Source organism: Phodopus roborovskii, unplaced genomic scaffold, assembly GCF_943737965.1.
Source record: "Phodopus roborovskii unplaced genomic scaffold, PHOROB, whole genome shotgun sequence".
In the NCBI taxonomy this organism is placed as follows: Eukaryota; Metazoa; Chordata; class Mammalia; order Rodentia; family Cricetidae; genus Phodopus; species Phodopus roborovskii.
Genome location: NW_026126599.1, coordinates 8,848,981 through 8,866,410, shown reverse-complemented (window position 1 = coordinate 8,866,410; position 17,430 = coordinate 8,848,981).

Below are 17,430 nucleotides of genomic sequence, written 5' to 3'. Positions count from 1 at the left end.
TTCCCTCAAACTCCTGGGTGTGGCACCATCCAATGGGTCATGGACTACCTACCAGGAGCCATGCCCTTAAAAAATTAACTTCCTAACCCAGAGGCCATCAACTGTCCACAGCTCATCAGCTAGGGTGAGGCATCACGAGCTCTTCCCACTCCACACTAGAACACTGACAGTGTCTTCTAGATAGGTTAGGGCTGCTTTGCTCATAAACAGATAGCCCTATGGTAGCCTGCTTAGTGGATCAAGCTACCTTCATTTTTATAGTCTAAAGGGGTCAGCACAAGATGGTTTTCTTTGATGTGCTGTGCATTGTTTAAAGTGCTCTTGGACTTGGTGTTGGCTAGGTGGAAGGTAACTGTTGAATTTTTAGCAGGGAGAATTTATTGGACACACTCAACTCCTAGGTATTGGGCAGCATCCCAAAGCTTCTGCAGGTGTAGCATGATTTTCTGTTTCCTCCCTGCCAGATGCTGAAGCTGGGGCTTTATTAATAGCCCCATGTAAGGAACTAGAATTCAAACAAAACAAACACTTTCCTTCTAACTCTCATCTCCCCTACCATGCAGTTTAAAAAGTTAAAATAACTCTTTCTGGAGTCGCAAATGGACAATTACCTTCTCATCTGGAAAGATCTTCCATTGCCTAGATGGACTCGGGCTTACTGGGGTTATGGGTGGTCTGACTCCCTGCTGTTCAGATTTATGTTTCCTTCTAGGAGTTTTAAAAATAAATTAAGACCCACTAAAAATGAAGCATGTGACCATTTCAGGCAGTCTAAAATGAAAGAAGTTAATTTAGAGCAATGGCAGTGTTTGCATTTAGCATAAATCTCATGTGACAAAACCCACAGAAGGCCAAACCCTAACCACAAACAGAGCAACACTGAGTCCTTTGGTCAAGCCCACGCCTGGAACACCCAGGTTTGGGATGGCTCAGGTTTTGTTTTCAAATTTGATCTGTTTCTCTATAGTCCCACCAGTACCAAGGCAATGTCAACGTTCATTCCTCCTACTGAATGAACAAGGGCAAGGCTGCCTGTACGGAAGAAGGTGATGAATCACATGTGGGAGAATGAAAGCACAGGTTTAGAAAGCTTTCCACCATTAGCAGACTTTCATCTCTACTCGAAAAGCCTTGGTGCCCGTAACATCTCCCACTCTAGTCTTCTTTCCATAGTCCATTAAAAATAGCATCAAATTGGGGTTGAAGAGATGGCTTAGTGCTTAAGAGAATGGACTATTCTTCCAGAGGACCTGGGTTCAATTCCCAGCCCCCACATGACAGCACACACTGTTTGTAATTCCAGTTTCAGAAGATGCATTGTCTTTTTTTTTTTTTTTTTTTTTTTTTTTGATCTCTGAAGGCACTAGACACACAAATGGTACACAGATATACATGCAGGTGAAACGCCAGTGCACATTAAATAAATAAATCTAAAACAATTCTAAAAAATTAACAATGTACACCTTTAAAGAAATACAGAAATATACTCTTTGTGAGCAATTCAAGCAATATAGGTTAGGCTAGTATTCTTTGACCTACCACTGCCAGTCCTGCCTTCCTTCTGAGCTAGAATTTTCCACTCTTATCAGTATTTAATCTCAGATCATGTGTAATCAGTTGACCTCTGAGTGCTAAGCAAAATGAATAACCCATTCATTTGAGCACAGAAGTCATGAAAATGTCTAACTCCTCGTCTTTTAAGTTGGCGTCTATGATGGCTAATCTCGTTGCCAACTGAACTGGATGGAGAGATGCCTCACAGAGTATTAGTAAAGCAAACTCGTGGGTGTGCCTGTGAGGGTGCTTCTTGAGAGGACTGGTATGTGGGACTGCAAGGGAGAGGAAAAGACCCTATTTAAATTTGGGTGACGCCATCCAATAAGGCTGGCAGCTATCGGATGGTTGGAATAGGAGGGCAGAAGAGGGAGCCGGCGAGGGCTGCACTGTCTGAGTGTGTGTGTCTATAGCTGCAGCCATGCCCGTGCACCAGAATGCAGCTCCTTTGGCAGCTCTCCTGAAGTTCCAGGCTTTGTCCTCAGACTTGGATGCATCACTGGTTCCCTTGCTCTGAGGGTTACAGCTTCTCTGACTGAGCAGCTAATAAGTTCTCTGACTCCCCAGCATGTAGCCAGCCATTTTTAGAATATCCAGCTACTCACATAATTGACTTATAAGCAAATAAATGACTTATAAAAATGCTTCTGAAAGTTAAATAGAAAAATATTCCTCCAAAATATGATGGTACACCAGCCCTCTGGAGTCTGAGGCAGGAGGATTGTGAACTCAAAGCCAGCCCAAACTACATGGAGAGACACTATTCTATACAGAATTAGAAAAACAAACTTAATTTTCACAAGGAAGCACAATTGATCTCAAATAGCCCTAAGCAAACAAAGTAAGGAGGAAAAAAATCATAATACCTGATTTCAAACTACAATAGAGAGCTACAGTACCAAAACTAGCATGGTCCTAGAACAGAATCAGGCATGTGGGCTGATGGAATACAATACAGGACCCAGAAGTAAACAAACACATGCAGTTATGGTGACTTCATTTTGACACAGATGTCAAAAACATCTATTGAAGAAAAGACAGATTCTTCAACTCACAGTGCTGGGGGGAAAATTGGTCCTACAGGTAGAAACAAACAAACAAACAAACAAAAAAACCACACAATCAGTTTCATGTCTATTACCTTGTACAAAGAGTTTTAAGTCAAGAGTGAGGAAATGACATAATTATGTTACAATCTCAAAAAAAGAAAACATTTTTAAAAATTCATATTCAAAATGGGTCCAGGACCTTATTGTAAGACCTGAGACTCTAGCACAGCTTGAGGGAAATATAGAGAAAACACTTGCAGATCCTGGAACGGACAAGAACAGTCTGGCTAGGACCGAACATTAACAGGAAAAGGTAACAAATAGGATCACAGGAAATTTAAAAGCAACTGCACAGTCAAGGGAACAATTCTCTGATTGAAGAGGCAGCCTACAGAATACGAGGAAAAGTTTTCTAGTTATTCATCTCACAGAGAATTAATGTGTATGATACATAAAGAACTGAACACTAGTAAATCATTTTGGTGAATAACTGGTTAAGTGAACTGAATTCTTTCAAAGGGAGAGGCACAAATTATAGTCACGTTAATGAGAAAATATTTCCCATCCTTGGCCATGAGGGAACTGAAAATCGAAAGCGAATGAGTCCATCTCACCCCAGTCAGGGTGACCATTGTTAAGAAATCAATCAAACAAACAAACAACAAAAAACCGCCCCTAATTATGTGGAAAGGGAAAGGAGCCGTCATATCTTGCCTCCATGTAAATTGGTAAGTTCTGTAACAGTTATATTTTGATGCTGTGATAAAAACACCATGACCAAAAATGACTTACAGAAGTTTGTTTTGGCTTTATGTTTCCAGAGAGGGAGTCTAGGATGGTGGGCAAAGCATAGCAACTTGTAGTGGCATCTTGCTTCGCAAGCTCGCTGTCGAAGCTCTGAGCACAATCCAAGAGATCGAGCCAGCTTCTCCTCTTCCTTATAAGGGGCCGCCACTGCACACCTGAAGCCATGCCCCTAGGATGTGGCCACCATTACAAGTTCACAAGCAAAGCAAGATGCCACTACAGCAACAGGCATGGTGGTGGCAGCAGGGAACGGAGAGATCACATGCTCACATTGAGAGAGAAAACTGGAAGTGGGGAAAGGCTTTAAAGCTTCAAAGCCTACCTCTAGTGACACATTTCCTTCAGCAATGTTCCGGCTCCTAAAGCAGTGGTTCTCAACCTGTGGGTCCTAAACCCTTGGGGGCAGGAATCAAATAACCTTTCACAGGGGTGACCTAAGACCATCAGAAAACATAGATATTTAGATTAAATTATGATTTGTAATGGTAGCAAATAGTTATGAAATAAAATTAAAAAATTCTGTGGTGGTGGGGGGCGTCACCACAACACGAGGAACTGTTTTAATAGGTGGCCGAGTTAAGATGGCTGAGGACCACTGTCCTTGAGGTTCCATAACCTCCCAAAACAGAGCAATCAGCTGGAACCAAGTGGTCTAATACCAGAGCCAAGAAAATGGCTTCAGCATGTTGTTGGCACAGCTGAATGAAAATGCGGTGTCATAGCAGCCTCAGTTGTCACCTTGGACCTTGGGCACATCTGGAAAGCGTTATGAATTTCCCCATCTGATTGGCCGATAGGTCATTTTTTTTTTTTTTTTGATCGTAGTACCACTGTGGGCGGTACTACCACCACCTTTAAACAGGTGATCCCAGGTTGCTTAAGAAAGACTGGGCAAGCCAGGGGAGCAAGCCAGTAAGCAGCACTCCTCCGTGTCCTCTTTCAGTTTCTGCCTCCAGGTTCCTGTCCTGGCTTCCCTGAATGACAGGCTGTGAGCTGTAAACAGAAACTAAGCCTTTCCTCCCCAGGTTGCTTTTATCATAGCAGCAGAGAACCAACTAGAACACATTGAAAATCAGTTATGTTCAAGTTCCCTTCTGTGGGAAGATCGACTCTGGCAGGTAACTTTGTGGTTCACAGTGAGCTGATCAGAACTTTGCAACAGGCAGTTGCAACAGAACTTTGCAACTGTTTCCTTTCAGTATGAACACTTCTAGAGCAGTTTGATGAATTCTGGTTTTATAAAACAAACATGCTCACCTACACCACCAGTGTGTGTGTGTGTGTATGCGTGTGTGCATATGTGTGTGCGCACTCATATGCGTGCGCTCATTGTTTAAGTATTTCATTTTTTACTTATTGAAATGTGGGTATCCACATATATAAGACATTTGTGTAACTTTCTCCTACTGCAAACCGTGGTCTTCATGAGGTGGTGGCCAATTAAATATGGAAAAGTCCTATCTGTGCAGACTTCTCTCTGTCATATAAAAATGATCTCATTCAAATCATACACTATTAGTGCAAGAATCATTGGAAATGTGTGAATGGGGCAGGGCCTGCGAGTGGGAGAAAAGTAGTATGGGGAGAGGCCCAAGACATGCTTGCTGGTAATTTTGACCAGAGTGCTTTTCATGGCCAATTTAGAGTGCAGGATTCTTGCTGTTTCCCTATTTTAAAAATGTCAAGCCAATTACTGGCTTTTGATGTTGCAGAGCCTGCTGGCAGATCAAATCCAAACTCCTTTCTTGGTTCTAATAGGCCCTATAAGAAAAGAACTAAGCCTGTCTGATCCTTAGCTGCTCTAACACTGAGAGTAGGGTATAGTCTGCAGAGGAGGCCCATGGTGTACAGGGAAAATGGAGAGGACCCAGCTCCATCACCTCTGCATCAGAGGTCCATGGTACACAAGAGTGATGGGGAGGACCCAGCTCCATCACCTCTGCATCAGAGGTCCATGGTATACAGAAGCAATAGGAAGAATTTGGTTCCATCATCTCTGCAGTGGGTGACAATTCATGGCATACAGGAACAAAGGGATAGACTCTGTTCTACCATCCATGCACAGCTGGCTAGATGTCTTTCTGGAATTCTAGTTCGGGGGTGTCTCATCTGGTAGGTTCTGACGTTTCCAGAGCTTTTGTCCACACAACATTTTTCTTTTTAATAAATGAATTACTAATATTTCAGTATAATATTTTTAATTAAAATCTGGATTCTTCAGGCTCTGGAAATATCAAAGGATCTAATGACATTAGATTTCTGCCCCCCACCCGTAACACCTGGCCACATAGACAAAACTGATCCTTCCTCTTTGAGGCCTCCTTGGGTTCTCTCCTGCTTCCTAGTTCTGAGGCCACACAGCATGTGGTAACCATGGTGCCAGCATCTCCCACAGCAGCTCAGCCTTTTTGGTTTTCTTAGTATGAAGCCAGATCCCAACACATAATAATATATGAAGCAATTCCATGTATGCCACTAACATTTGGAATTCTAAGTATAAGATTATAATAGCATTACAACAAGAATAATAGGTGATGTCATTTACAATTATAGATGGATCCAAGACCAAGAGTGGTACAGTTTGCTAAGAGAAACTCTATGGCTACCATTAAAAAAAACCCAAGGAGCATCCCCAATTAAACAACATCAGAGAAATATTCCAAAAGGGAGTACATACTCTCCCTTTTCAGTGTAGGTAGAAAATGTGATCACACTCTGGGGAGGGTCTATCTATGCTACAGACCTTGGAGATTCCATACACAAAGTCTCTGGACTGTTGGTTTTCAGAAATGGAGACTGAACCAAAAATATTAATAGAATAGAACCCTGTCTTATGATAGTCAGGAAGCCATCACATGACACTACTGGGCTTTATGTACCTATTAAGAACATCTGTCTTCCCTGGCCACTCTATCCTCTTTTGTTAATAATTTGTATGCTACCTTCCAGCTTGGAGGTCCTGGGAATCAGTGGATGAAACAGTTAATATTGCAAGGACAAGGGATCAGGATGTTACCAGGTCTTGCCTCACCTGCTTCCCAAGGTACCAAAGCATCTTTGAAGGATGCGGAGTCTGGTAAAATGAGTTTCAAAATATGGGTAAATATCATTGTAAAAGGCAGGGGAGGGGGGATATCAGGCAGACCAGAGTATGCCTACTGGTGAGAGGTTGATTGACATCTTGGGAGGGCAAGGCAGAAGCTTAGAGATCCCAGGAAGCCTGCAAGATGAATGAGTTACATTTTAGGGTAGAGAATTTAAGCTTAGGACCAGGAACATAGCTGAGTGGTTTGTGACTTAGTATGTACAAGGTCATGGGTCCAATTCCCAGCACTGGAAAATAAAAGAGAGGGGGAGAGAGAAGGAGAGGGAGAGAGGGAGGGAGGAAGAGAGAGAGAGAGAGAGAGAGAGAGAGAGAGAGAGAGAGAGAGAGAGAGAGAGAACTTAGTCTTAATCCAGAAAATAGTATTTTCTCTGGTCAATTCTACCGATCACGTTATACCCCTATATACCCTCTCCCCACAACACTAATGACTAAGTCTCTGAAACCACTTGGATCTAGTAGCATTGGAGTCTTAAAAGAATTGCTTGCAGCCTAAAGTTCATTAGGATATGATAACTGCAATTGATGATGCCCAGCTGTAATGACATTCAGCTACCCATCAGACAAGCATCCTTATAGACAGACTCATTTTTCTTTTTAAGCTAGTGCCTGAAGGCGTCCTGCAGTTTGAATGCGGTCTGCTTGAGTCCTAGGTCCTTTGTGATCTTCAGCTACTCTTCTCCCACGTCTGTCCGCCATGGATCAGAATAGAAAGAAGCAAAGTGAATCAACTGTCCAGCTCTCTGCCTGCTGCACCGCCCACCCACTTATTTCCAAACTGTAGGCAGGGTGTCATTTCTTATGTGGATGAAAAGTTTGATATTGCACATCCTAGGGCCTCTTACCTCTTTTTAAAAAGAGAGTGAAAGCTGAACTGTAATCATTACACTGGCAGCGTAGAATTGAGGCCATGAGATCCAAAAGGTTTCCAAGACAGTTTAAAACAGAAAAAATGAAACCAGCAGCTCCCCAGACATCATGGCTGCCCTAAGTGTTCCAGAGCACTGAGCTAGGCATACTTCCTTCAGCCCTCCACAGGGCCATCACAAGTTTTGTTCAATTACTTTTTATTCCATGGATTTGAAAACTCATGGAACTTAGCAGGATGCTTGCCATCAGAAGTCAGTGCCAGACTCAGTTTGAAATCCCTTCAAAACAAAGTAGGGCCCATCATATGCACTGTTGTCTGCATTCTGAGAACCACACTCATTCATCTGGAGGCTTCAATGCATCCCATTCTGCTTTGGAAATGGACCACAGAGAGCTTAATTAGTAAGGATAACTCAGAGCAAAGAAAAATGCCAGTCACCCTAAGGCCTGTGTGCATGGGCAGCATGGGCCCACACTTCATGTGGAGAGCAGACAAGGACATCAGATCACATGGAACTGGAATTACAGAGGGTTGGGAGTCACTGTTTGGGTCTGGGTGAGCCACCTCTACAGCCCCTTCAAACATTTTAATATTTATTAGTCTTTTTTGGTTAGTGAGACTGGATCTTGCTACATAGTCCAGGCTGACTTTGATCTTGGCAATCCTCCTGCCTCAGTGTACTGAGGCTGAAGATTATGGGTGTGAGTCACCACATCCATCTTTCCTGGGGAAAGAGAGGGACGGGATGGAGGACTGAATATGCTTGAATTGTTTGGCCCCATCATTTTGGTACCTGGGAAAACTGATGGTGTGGATGGTGGAAAATCAACCTAAGTCTATCAGATTCACGGATCAGCAGATGCCCTATGCCATTGCCAAGAGGAGAAACTAGACATTAAAACAGCCCAGCAGCCCTGGGCTCTCCCTAAGCTATGTCCTACTTAGCACAATAAGCCCTTGATCTAAGCAAGCAGATTAAAAAAAAAAAAAAACAAATTATACCTTAATTGCAAGGGAGATTCTACTTAAAGAATTCTACCCTTCAAACTATCCTCTATCATTTCCAAAGCACTATGTCTTTTTAAAGCAAACTGAAAGTCAGGCTATGTCACTCATCTTCCTGCTGGAAATGTCAGTGATAACTTGTAGCCTCCCCTTAATCTGTCTTCCGAACCTTCAATTTCTCGACTCCAATTATACCCACAAGTTCCTTGGTCCTGTGGCATTGTAGTTAGTGGTACAAGAGCCTTTAGCTATTATATTTAAGCGGTCCTTCTATGCTGGAGGACAATGCATGCAGAGGAAACTATGGTTACACGGTGTCTTTTTTTTTTTTTTTTTTTTTTTTTTTTTTTGTATTCACTTTTCTATTCTGCCATCCTTGAGGCAAGTTATCCTCTAGTGAACCTATTCATTTACACTGGAAACATCCCATTTTTTTTTTAACTTGCCCTGATCCTGCATCCATTAGCTGTTCTGCCCTGTAATCTGACAGTACTGGACCTTTATTGTAACAGTTGAGTGCAATTAATCCAGGCATCTCCATCACTCCTGAGCATCCTAGCCTGAGGCAGTGGGCCTTTTAAATTCAGTTTTGCATCCACGATGCCTGGAATATGCCACTATTTAACTGTTAAAAACAATTTATAAGAGTGAATTGTTTTGTAAAACCAAGAATTGTTTGTGTGACTCAAATAGCCATTCCTAAATCCTTCTGGGTATTTGTCTGTTAGGATTTCCTACACCGGAGTACAGCAATATGCCATGTGGTTTTGGAGTGGATGAAAAGACAAATTATGCACCATAGTTCCACACCAGATACAGTGACTCATCTACTCTAATTTCAAAGGTGACATGAAAGGAAAACCCTTATCTTTAGTACTTTTTTTTCAGACTGGAAAATGTGGAACCAAATTGGCTGGTTTGAGTTTTTTCCTCTCTCGATCCCTAGGAGAGCCATTTTTGAAGTTGTTGCTGCTTATACATTTTCAGCTGCCAGTTGTCAGCATCCTTCACTTTCTGGCTAGCAGCTCAGGTTCAGCAACAACACCTGTCAAAAATCTCAACATAGTCTCATTTAGAAAGCCTCCTATGCTGCCAACAAGCATATGCTTTAAACAAATATTTTCTATTTGTGGGTCTGTCTGTATGTGTGCCTGAGTGAGGTTTTGTGCACCAGGAGGGTGCTGGTGCCCATGGATCTCAAGGTGTATCAGATCCTCAGGATCTGGGATTTACAGGCAGTTGTAAGTGACTATGTAGGTGATGAACAAGCCCTGGCCCTTTGCAAGAGTTCTAAGCATTTGTAACAGCTGAGCCATGTTTCCCAGCCCTGAAAAAAAAGTCCCTCTTTTTTGGGAAACAGGGTCTCACTATGTAATCTGGGCTCCTCTGCCTCCTCTGCATAGGGCTGAGGGATGCACCAATGTGCCTGACCTTTTCCCAAACATTCTTAAGTATTTAACATGTCTTCCAAAGATCCCCAATTATATGGGCTCTTTCTCCAGGGAAAACATGCATATTCCATGTCTCCAATCCTCTTCCCACACACTAACACAGCTTACATGGCTCTACCTCACGTGAACCAGCTGAATATTCATGTCTAGATTTGTCAGCCCTCTTTGCAATAATCCTCCCACCCAGGGAATTACACATGCTTTTTAATTTGAATGATTCCTACCTCCCCAACACTCCTCAAAATCAATCAGGACTTCCAAATTGCTACAAAATCCTGTGATGGTGTATTCCCTAGCAGGCCAGGACACCTTGTGCCCTGTGTCACTTTGAGTTATTTTGAATCTCTTGTCAATTTGCTCATGTAGGAAGTGGGAGTTCTAATAGCATGCCACTGCCACCAATTGGGTGTAAGGGTTATTTACACAGAACAGGAACAGCCCTTGGTGCATCTACCCTTGTACACACCATGCAGGACACACTCTGTGTTGTGTCTGTGAACGAGCTCTCTGAGAGGAGACTTAACCCAAGCTGTCTGCCTGTCTCTGTGGAGTTAAATGTTCTGTGTTTCCATTTCAGTGACTGACTAGCAAGATGCAACGGAAGGAAAGGAAGTCTCTTTTGGCTCACAATTCAGAGGGTCCTGTCCATCATGTCAGCAGAAGCATGGCCCTAAAGGGAAAGCAAAAGAATGGAAATATCAGTGCTCACCAGCCTCTCTTATTCAGTCTAGACCTTGGGATGGTGCCACTCAAGTTTAGGATGGTGTCTTTGTTTGGGGTTTGTTTGTTTGTTTTATTGCTGTGAAGAGACATCATGACTACGGCAACTCTTACAAAGTAAACATTTAATTGGGCGCTGGCTTACAGTTCAGAGGTTCATTATCATTACAACAGGGAGCAGGACAGTATGCAGTCAGACATGGTGCTGGCTACATCTTGATCATAAGGCAACAGGAAGTCAACTGAGTGTCATACTGAATGAAACTTGAGAAAAGAGCCCTCAAAGTCCACCCCCACAGTGACACACTTCCTCCAATAGTGCAACACCCTTTGGGGGGCCATTTTCTTTCAAACCACCACAGATGGGTCTTCCTTCCTTGGTGAAACCTCTCTAGAAATGTCTTCACAGACATACCTAGAGGTCTGTCTCCTAGGTGCTTCTAATGTCAATCAAGTTGGTAATGAAGATTAATGACCACACCCTCCCAGTCGATTTCATGTTATATACTTAGAGACTTCCTGAGTGTCCTTGTTACAGGGTGACTTCAGTAACACATACAGCAGTAAGTGCATACATCTTAGGCACTGAGGTCATTGGACGGGAACATAATACAATGGCAAATCAGCCATTGTCAACGGCACAGACTGATGTTCATCCTCACCGTATATTACATAGTCCTTTCCTTATTATAAATAACTGGTTTGCCATGTGTGGATGCCATGAAATCAGGAAAATCCTGACAACCTATTTTTTTTAAAGACATGAATATCTTTCTATTTTCAACATCTAAGTACAATGATTGTGTGATACCATGGCCACCCAGCTAGAATTAATTGGCAACAGCACTTTCAGATGACTGTTCTATGTTTTAAATGGCACACAAAAATCTGGAGTAACAATTATTACTCTAGCCGGGGTTTAATGAATGCTATTCTGTGCTTCCTCACAATCGCCCAGTGCAATGTGTGTTTACTATTCCTCATGTTAGACCATAGGGGAGGGAACCCCAGTTCCTCAGCAGACAGAGGGAAGAGCAGGAATGTGACTTCACATGGCCTGCTGCCAGCCACCAAAGGTCAGCTCTTCCTATTTTCTGCAAACTGACTTCAGCCCATGTAAACCTATTCTGCAGGTGGGGTTAGCTAGTTGGGTGTACCATGGTGTATGCAGCTCTGTTAGTTTCTACTGTTGACTTTACAGCAGGGGGCCTTCTTGACAAAGACTACTCATTAAAGTAGGAAGCAGGTTCCTTTTTATTAACGGCTCATATACTCACCTTATCATCTGATTTAATTTAGATTTTTTTTCCCCTGTATGGTAATTGCAGGTCTTCCAGAACTTGATGTGTCAAGATTGAAGGAAAGGCAGAATACACATTGCACAAAGGCCTTTGCCTCTTTACTGTCCACATGGTGCTTCTGTCTCTGACCCCAAACAAGTTTTATTTGAGCTTTGATTTTTTAATTACCTTGGCTATCCTACAAACTGAACTCCACCGCCCCCCCCAAAAAAAAAAACCACAATAAGAGAAGAGAACAGAAACTCACATTAAGAGCTGTTAGGTTAGCAAGGAACATCACCAATGGTGTGAATTTGGAAGACAAATCATGTTTTTAAATGAGTTATATCATAAAAGGAGACAGAACATGGGCTGAAAATAATGTTTGCAACAATCTGAAAGCTTGAGTCTGGGCTACACTCGATGAAACACTAGGAAGAACACTGCTTTGAATTCAGTTTCATGCTATTGGCTTCTGAAGGGAAGAATTATCCTGTTGTGCTGATTGCTTAGTTGTCAAGGTGATTCTCTGAAGGGTTTGGGAAGGGAGAAACACTTGCAAGCCTGTGGAAGGGGCTTACCTATCTGTGGTAGTTTGAAAGAAAATGGCCCCCAAAGGGAGTAGCATTAATGTGAGGAGTAGCTTTGTTGGGGTAGGTGTTGAAGGAAATGTGTCACTGTAGAGGTGGGCTTTGAGGTCTCCTATGTTCTAGCTTCTCCCAGTGAGACAGACTACTTCCTGTTGCTTACAAGTCAAGATATAGGGTATTCAGTTACCTCTCCAGCACCACGTCTGCCTGTACACTACCATGATGACAATGGACTAAACCTATGAACATGTAAGCCTGCCCCAATTAATTTTTTTTCATTTATAAGAGTTGCCATGGTCATGGTGTCTCTTCATAGCAATAGAAACCCTAAGACACCATCTTTGCATGAAATGTATCACCAAACTTCCTTGTCAGAATACACTAATGAAAATATTTTCTGAGTCACTCTTCAATTTTGGCTGTATGCATAAAAATGTAAACATGATCTTCTTACAATATGCTGGTTAGTTTTTTTGTTGTGTTGACACAAGATAGGATCATCCTGGAAGAGGGGAAACTCAATTTAGGAAAGGCCTCCATCAGACTGGTCTATAGGCAAGTCTGTGGAGCATTTTCTTTTTGATTGATGATTGATGTGGGAAGGCCAAGCCCACTGTGGGTGGTGCCACCTCTAGGCTTGTGGTTCTGGGTGTTATAAGAAAACAGCTTGGACAAGCTCATGGACAGTGAGCCAATAGCAGCATTCCTCCACAGCTTCTGCTTTAGTTCCTGCCTCCAGGTTCCTGCCTTGATTCCTGCCCTGACTTCCCTTGATGACCATGACCCAGGTGTGTCAGGCGAATAAACCCTATCCCCCCACAAGACATTTTGGTTATGACATTCTCACAGCAATAGAAAGCAAACCAGGGCATGTAAGTAGCTATTGCTCTAAAAGCTGGATTTGATCTATAACTTCTTAGCACCTGGACCCTACAAGCAAGCAAAAGTTAAAAACCAAAACAAAACATTGAACTGGATGTGTTTTCACAAAATTTCAAATCATTCAAGCAACACAGAAGGGCTTAAATCAGATGGCTAGTTATCTCCTGGGAGTGGTAGAGGAGCTAGGGGCCTAACCATAAAGGATGAAGCAAAATCCTGAGATTCTTTTCCTTGACAATGAACAAAAGGCAAATCATCAAATCATTAATATATTAATTACTTCCCAACTTTAGAATTCCTTTGCACATATGAATGTTTTGCTTTGTTACATAACAGTTTCCTCCTAGACTGAAACATCCCATTCAGCTGAGAAGCTCCTTAAGCAGGGAGGTAAACCATTTAAACAACTTCAGGAAGTCCCGAAACCCAACCAGATTCACTGGGTTTCTCCCTCCCAGAATAACCAATAAAAGCTGAGCGTCCCCTCAGACAGAAAGAAGCAAAGCAGCACAGACTCTAAGACCAGCCATGCTGCTTGGAAGAAAAGGTTTAGACTAGAGTTACTTGGAAAGGACACACTCCAACCTGTTGAGCTGCCTGCAGGCTGTGCACTATGCTCCAGGTTTTCCAATTTTTGTAAGCTGTCATCCACGCTGAGGTGGGCTTTGGGAATGCACCCATCTTCCAGTCATTTCTGCTCCTGTAAATGACCCCTAGCCCATATTTCTGTAGGTAACCCCTGTTAGTATTCAGGCATCTGTACTGACCTGTCATTGGGGTTCTGATAGGATACACCTCAGCTGTAGCTACTAAGAGCACCACCTGTGCACATTCACTATGTTTCCTTTTAAAAGGACCCTGCCCACTTCCAATCTTCCTCTCTTTCTGCTTCTCTGCCTATCTCTATGTCTCCTTCTCTCTCTCTTCCTCTCTCTCTCTTTCTCCTTTCTCCCTCCCTCCACCCTCTCTCTCTCTCTCTCTCTATCTCTCTCTGTTCTCTTTTGCTGCTCCTGTCCCCAGAGGCCAGTCTCCTCTCTCCCTTCCCCCCTTTCCCATTCACTTTCCCCTAATAAAAATCCCTCCACTCAAGCTCTGTCAAATGTCATCTTTCATACACCACTTTTTAAAAATTGTAGCAACCCCAATAAAACTCATTGACTCACCAAGTTGAACTTTGGTGGTATCAGTACTTTGTTTCTGTAGTGAGTTCCCTACCTGATGTGAGTAGAAATGTGTGTTACATCTCACCAGGAGAAGTTTTGTCACACAACATGACTGCACACACGTCTATGCCCTCTGTGGGTGCAGGGCCCACAGAGACCAGAAGAGAACATCAGATCCCCTGGCTTGTAGGTGCTGGGAACCAAACCTGGGTTCTCTACAAGTGCAGTCAGTGCTTTTAATCACTGAACTATCTCTCCAGCCCTACTTCTCAACTCTTATAGCTAATTTAGCAAATGATTATTTCATAGTTACAATCTGTAAACATGACAATCCTTCTGCTATCAAATGAAAGGGTAAAAAAAGAAGAATGTTCAAACACTCTAAACTGGAAGCCCAGATATAACCTAAAGTTGATGGAACAAGCAACAGAAGTTTAGTTTTGACATTTAAAGTTATAAAGACAAATGATAGTGCTGATATAACTGTCAAAAAACTGGACAGACAGAAGTTTGGATAACTTAAGGTATCACTGGGGAAATGGTTCCATTCTGGGTTCTTAGTCTTGTGCATAAAAATTTTTTAAACTAACTTTGAAGAAAGATAAAGGATGATTTGTTAGCATTTGAAAGAAAAACAGCAGAAATGGAAAGCTATAAATCTCTGCAATGGTCAGGAGGAGGGGGACAATGGAGATGAAGGAGAGGTGGGGGGGACCTGCCCTAATGTGGGTAGTAGCAACAATAACTAATGGTTTGATTCTCTATTTTACAAAACTAACAGCTCCATACCTCAGCCTGTGCCCTTTAATTCAGAACCAGTGTTAAAGCATGAATTGATGAAGTGTCTCATTTTGGGAGCCATTATATTTTTCTAGCTTCGAGGACTGCTACAGGATCAACACCTCATCCCATCTATGTTCATTTAATACCAGAGAAATGCTTACAATGCTTCTCATCAAACAACGATGGGAAATTCATCCATTTATTCATTTATACTTTATATCTGGAAACCTTGAGAGTTTATTTTTCTTGGTCTTGACTCTCCTATCGATGCTTTGCCTCCAACTCTCATCCTTGCTCATGTCCATTGCTGGTGTTTCTATTTATTTACTTATTTGGTTGGTTGGTTGGTTTTGGTTTTTTGAGACAGTGTTTCTCTGTGTAACAGCCCTGGCTATCCTAGAACTCACTCTGTAGACCAGACTGGCCCCAAACTCACAGAGATCTGCCTGCCTCTACCTCCTAAATGCTGAGATTGAACCCCCTGGCTCCCTTAACTTTTGAATGGTGAATTGTCCCACCATTGTGACTGACTGTGGAAGACCTAAGACAGCTTCTGGATCTGTCCTGAGTCAAGGACATCAGAATGCATTTTCTCAGTGGCCACAGGCTCATCTGGTCCAGAGGGGCCCTGGTACATGCCAACAACTCATTCCCAAGTTGCTGAAACTTCAGCCTGGGTTATTTAGTGAGTTCCAGGCTGTCCAGAGCTACAGCATGAGACCTTGTCTCAAATATGTGAATAAATGAGTGAACAGATAAATACAAAATTGCCCTAGATTCTCCACTGCCCTACAGAAAATATTGCTGGACTTTAGTCCCATCCTTTACAATGAAGTATAATCACTTTATAAAATCATTTTTATTTTCCTTACATCATATCACTTTCACTTCATTGTCCCTATGAGGCCATCTCAGTATACCTAACCATTGATTAAGTTTCAGTTTCCATATGACACTATAATCACCTCTACAAACTATTGGGCAGAATTTCCCTACTATTATAAATACAATTTTTAATATAATGCTATTAGCTACTGTATTAGCTACCTGTCCTTTTATGTGTTTCTTCACAAAGCTTAAAAGAGATGATAAACAAGAATGCTTTCTTCTTTATTTACAAAATGTTGAAGCAGGAATGTCCTTACCTCTGGCAAGATCAAGGACATGTGCGTATATACAACATCATAGAGATCTTCACTCAGATTGCCAGTAGTGATTGTGTCTGGTGAGTGCACAATACCTTTTTAAATGAATGTATTTTTCATATAAAAGACACTGTCTTGCTTTTGAAATTTATAGCAAAGTGCTTAGGATTAAGGACAACACTAAACATTTAGAACATGTTCATTTGAAGACTGAAGAAATCTTTGAGAGCAGAACTATAGGCAATTGTTCATTAGAAATTCCATAGAAGCAAGTAGCCTACCGTAGAAATGTTTATCCCATATAATCGCAATCTTTTCAATTCCAGAAAAACATTAAAAATTAGTTAGCTGTCCATTGACAGGAGGTACATTAAAAATTGTGGAGCATTCACTTGTTAGAATAACAAATGGTGTATGCATGGATGGTGGGAAAAGAAACAGATTCTATTTACATGAATTTGAAGAATTGGCAAAGGAATGTCTGTGGATGGAGGGTGGAAAGTTGTGTTGGCATGAGGAAGACTAAATGGAAGGAAACTTTCTGGGCAAATGCAAAGTTCTGTAACTTGATTTTGGGTGACACAGACACTTGTCAAACCTCATTCAATCAGACGTTTAAGATGCATTGTTTGCATGTTACACAGCAATGACAAAGAACAATAGTTCAGAAATTTTTACATCAGAGGTGTAAGTGATGGCAACCCTGGACATGTCCTAACCTTTATGGAGTTATTTTCCCAGCACATAATTTGGTTTTGATATCACAGAGTTCATGAAAGCCTTTGATGACATCTTGCTGTCCTTGAGAAAGAGGGTACCCTTGCATCAGTTTGTGTGAAGAGACTGGTAGGCTCCCATTATTACCTGGTTATCCACCTGGAAGATCAGCTGAGAAAAAAGTGGGAGGCCTCCCTTCACTGATTTATTGTTGATGATGTTGAGGCAAACATTGCCAGAGAAACCAAAATTCAGTCCAAGGATGAGAGCCACATTTGGTCATGATAGACCATGCAGGTATATCTCTGGA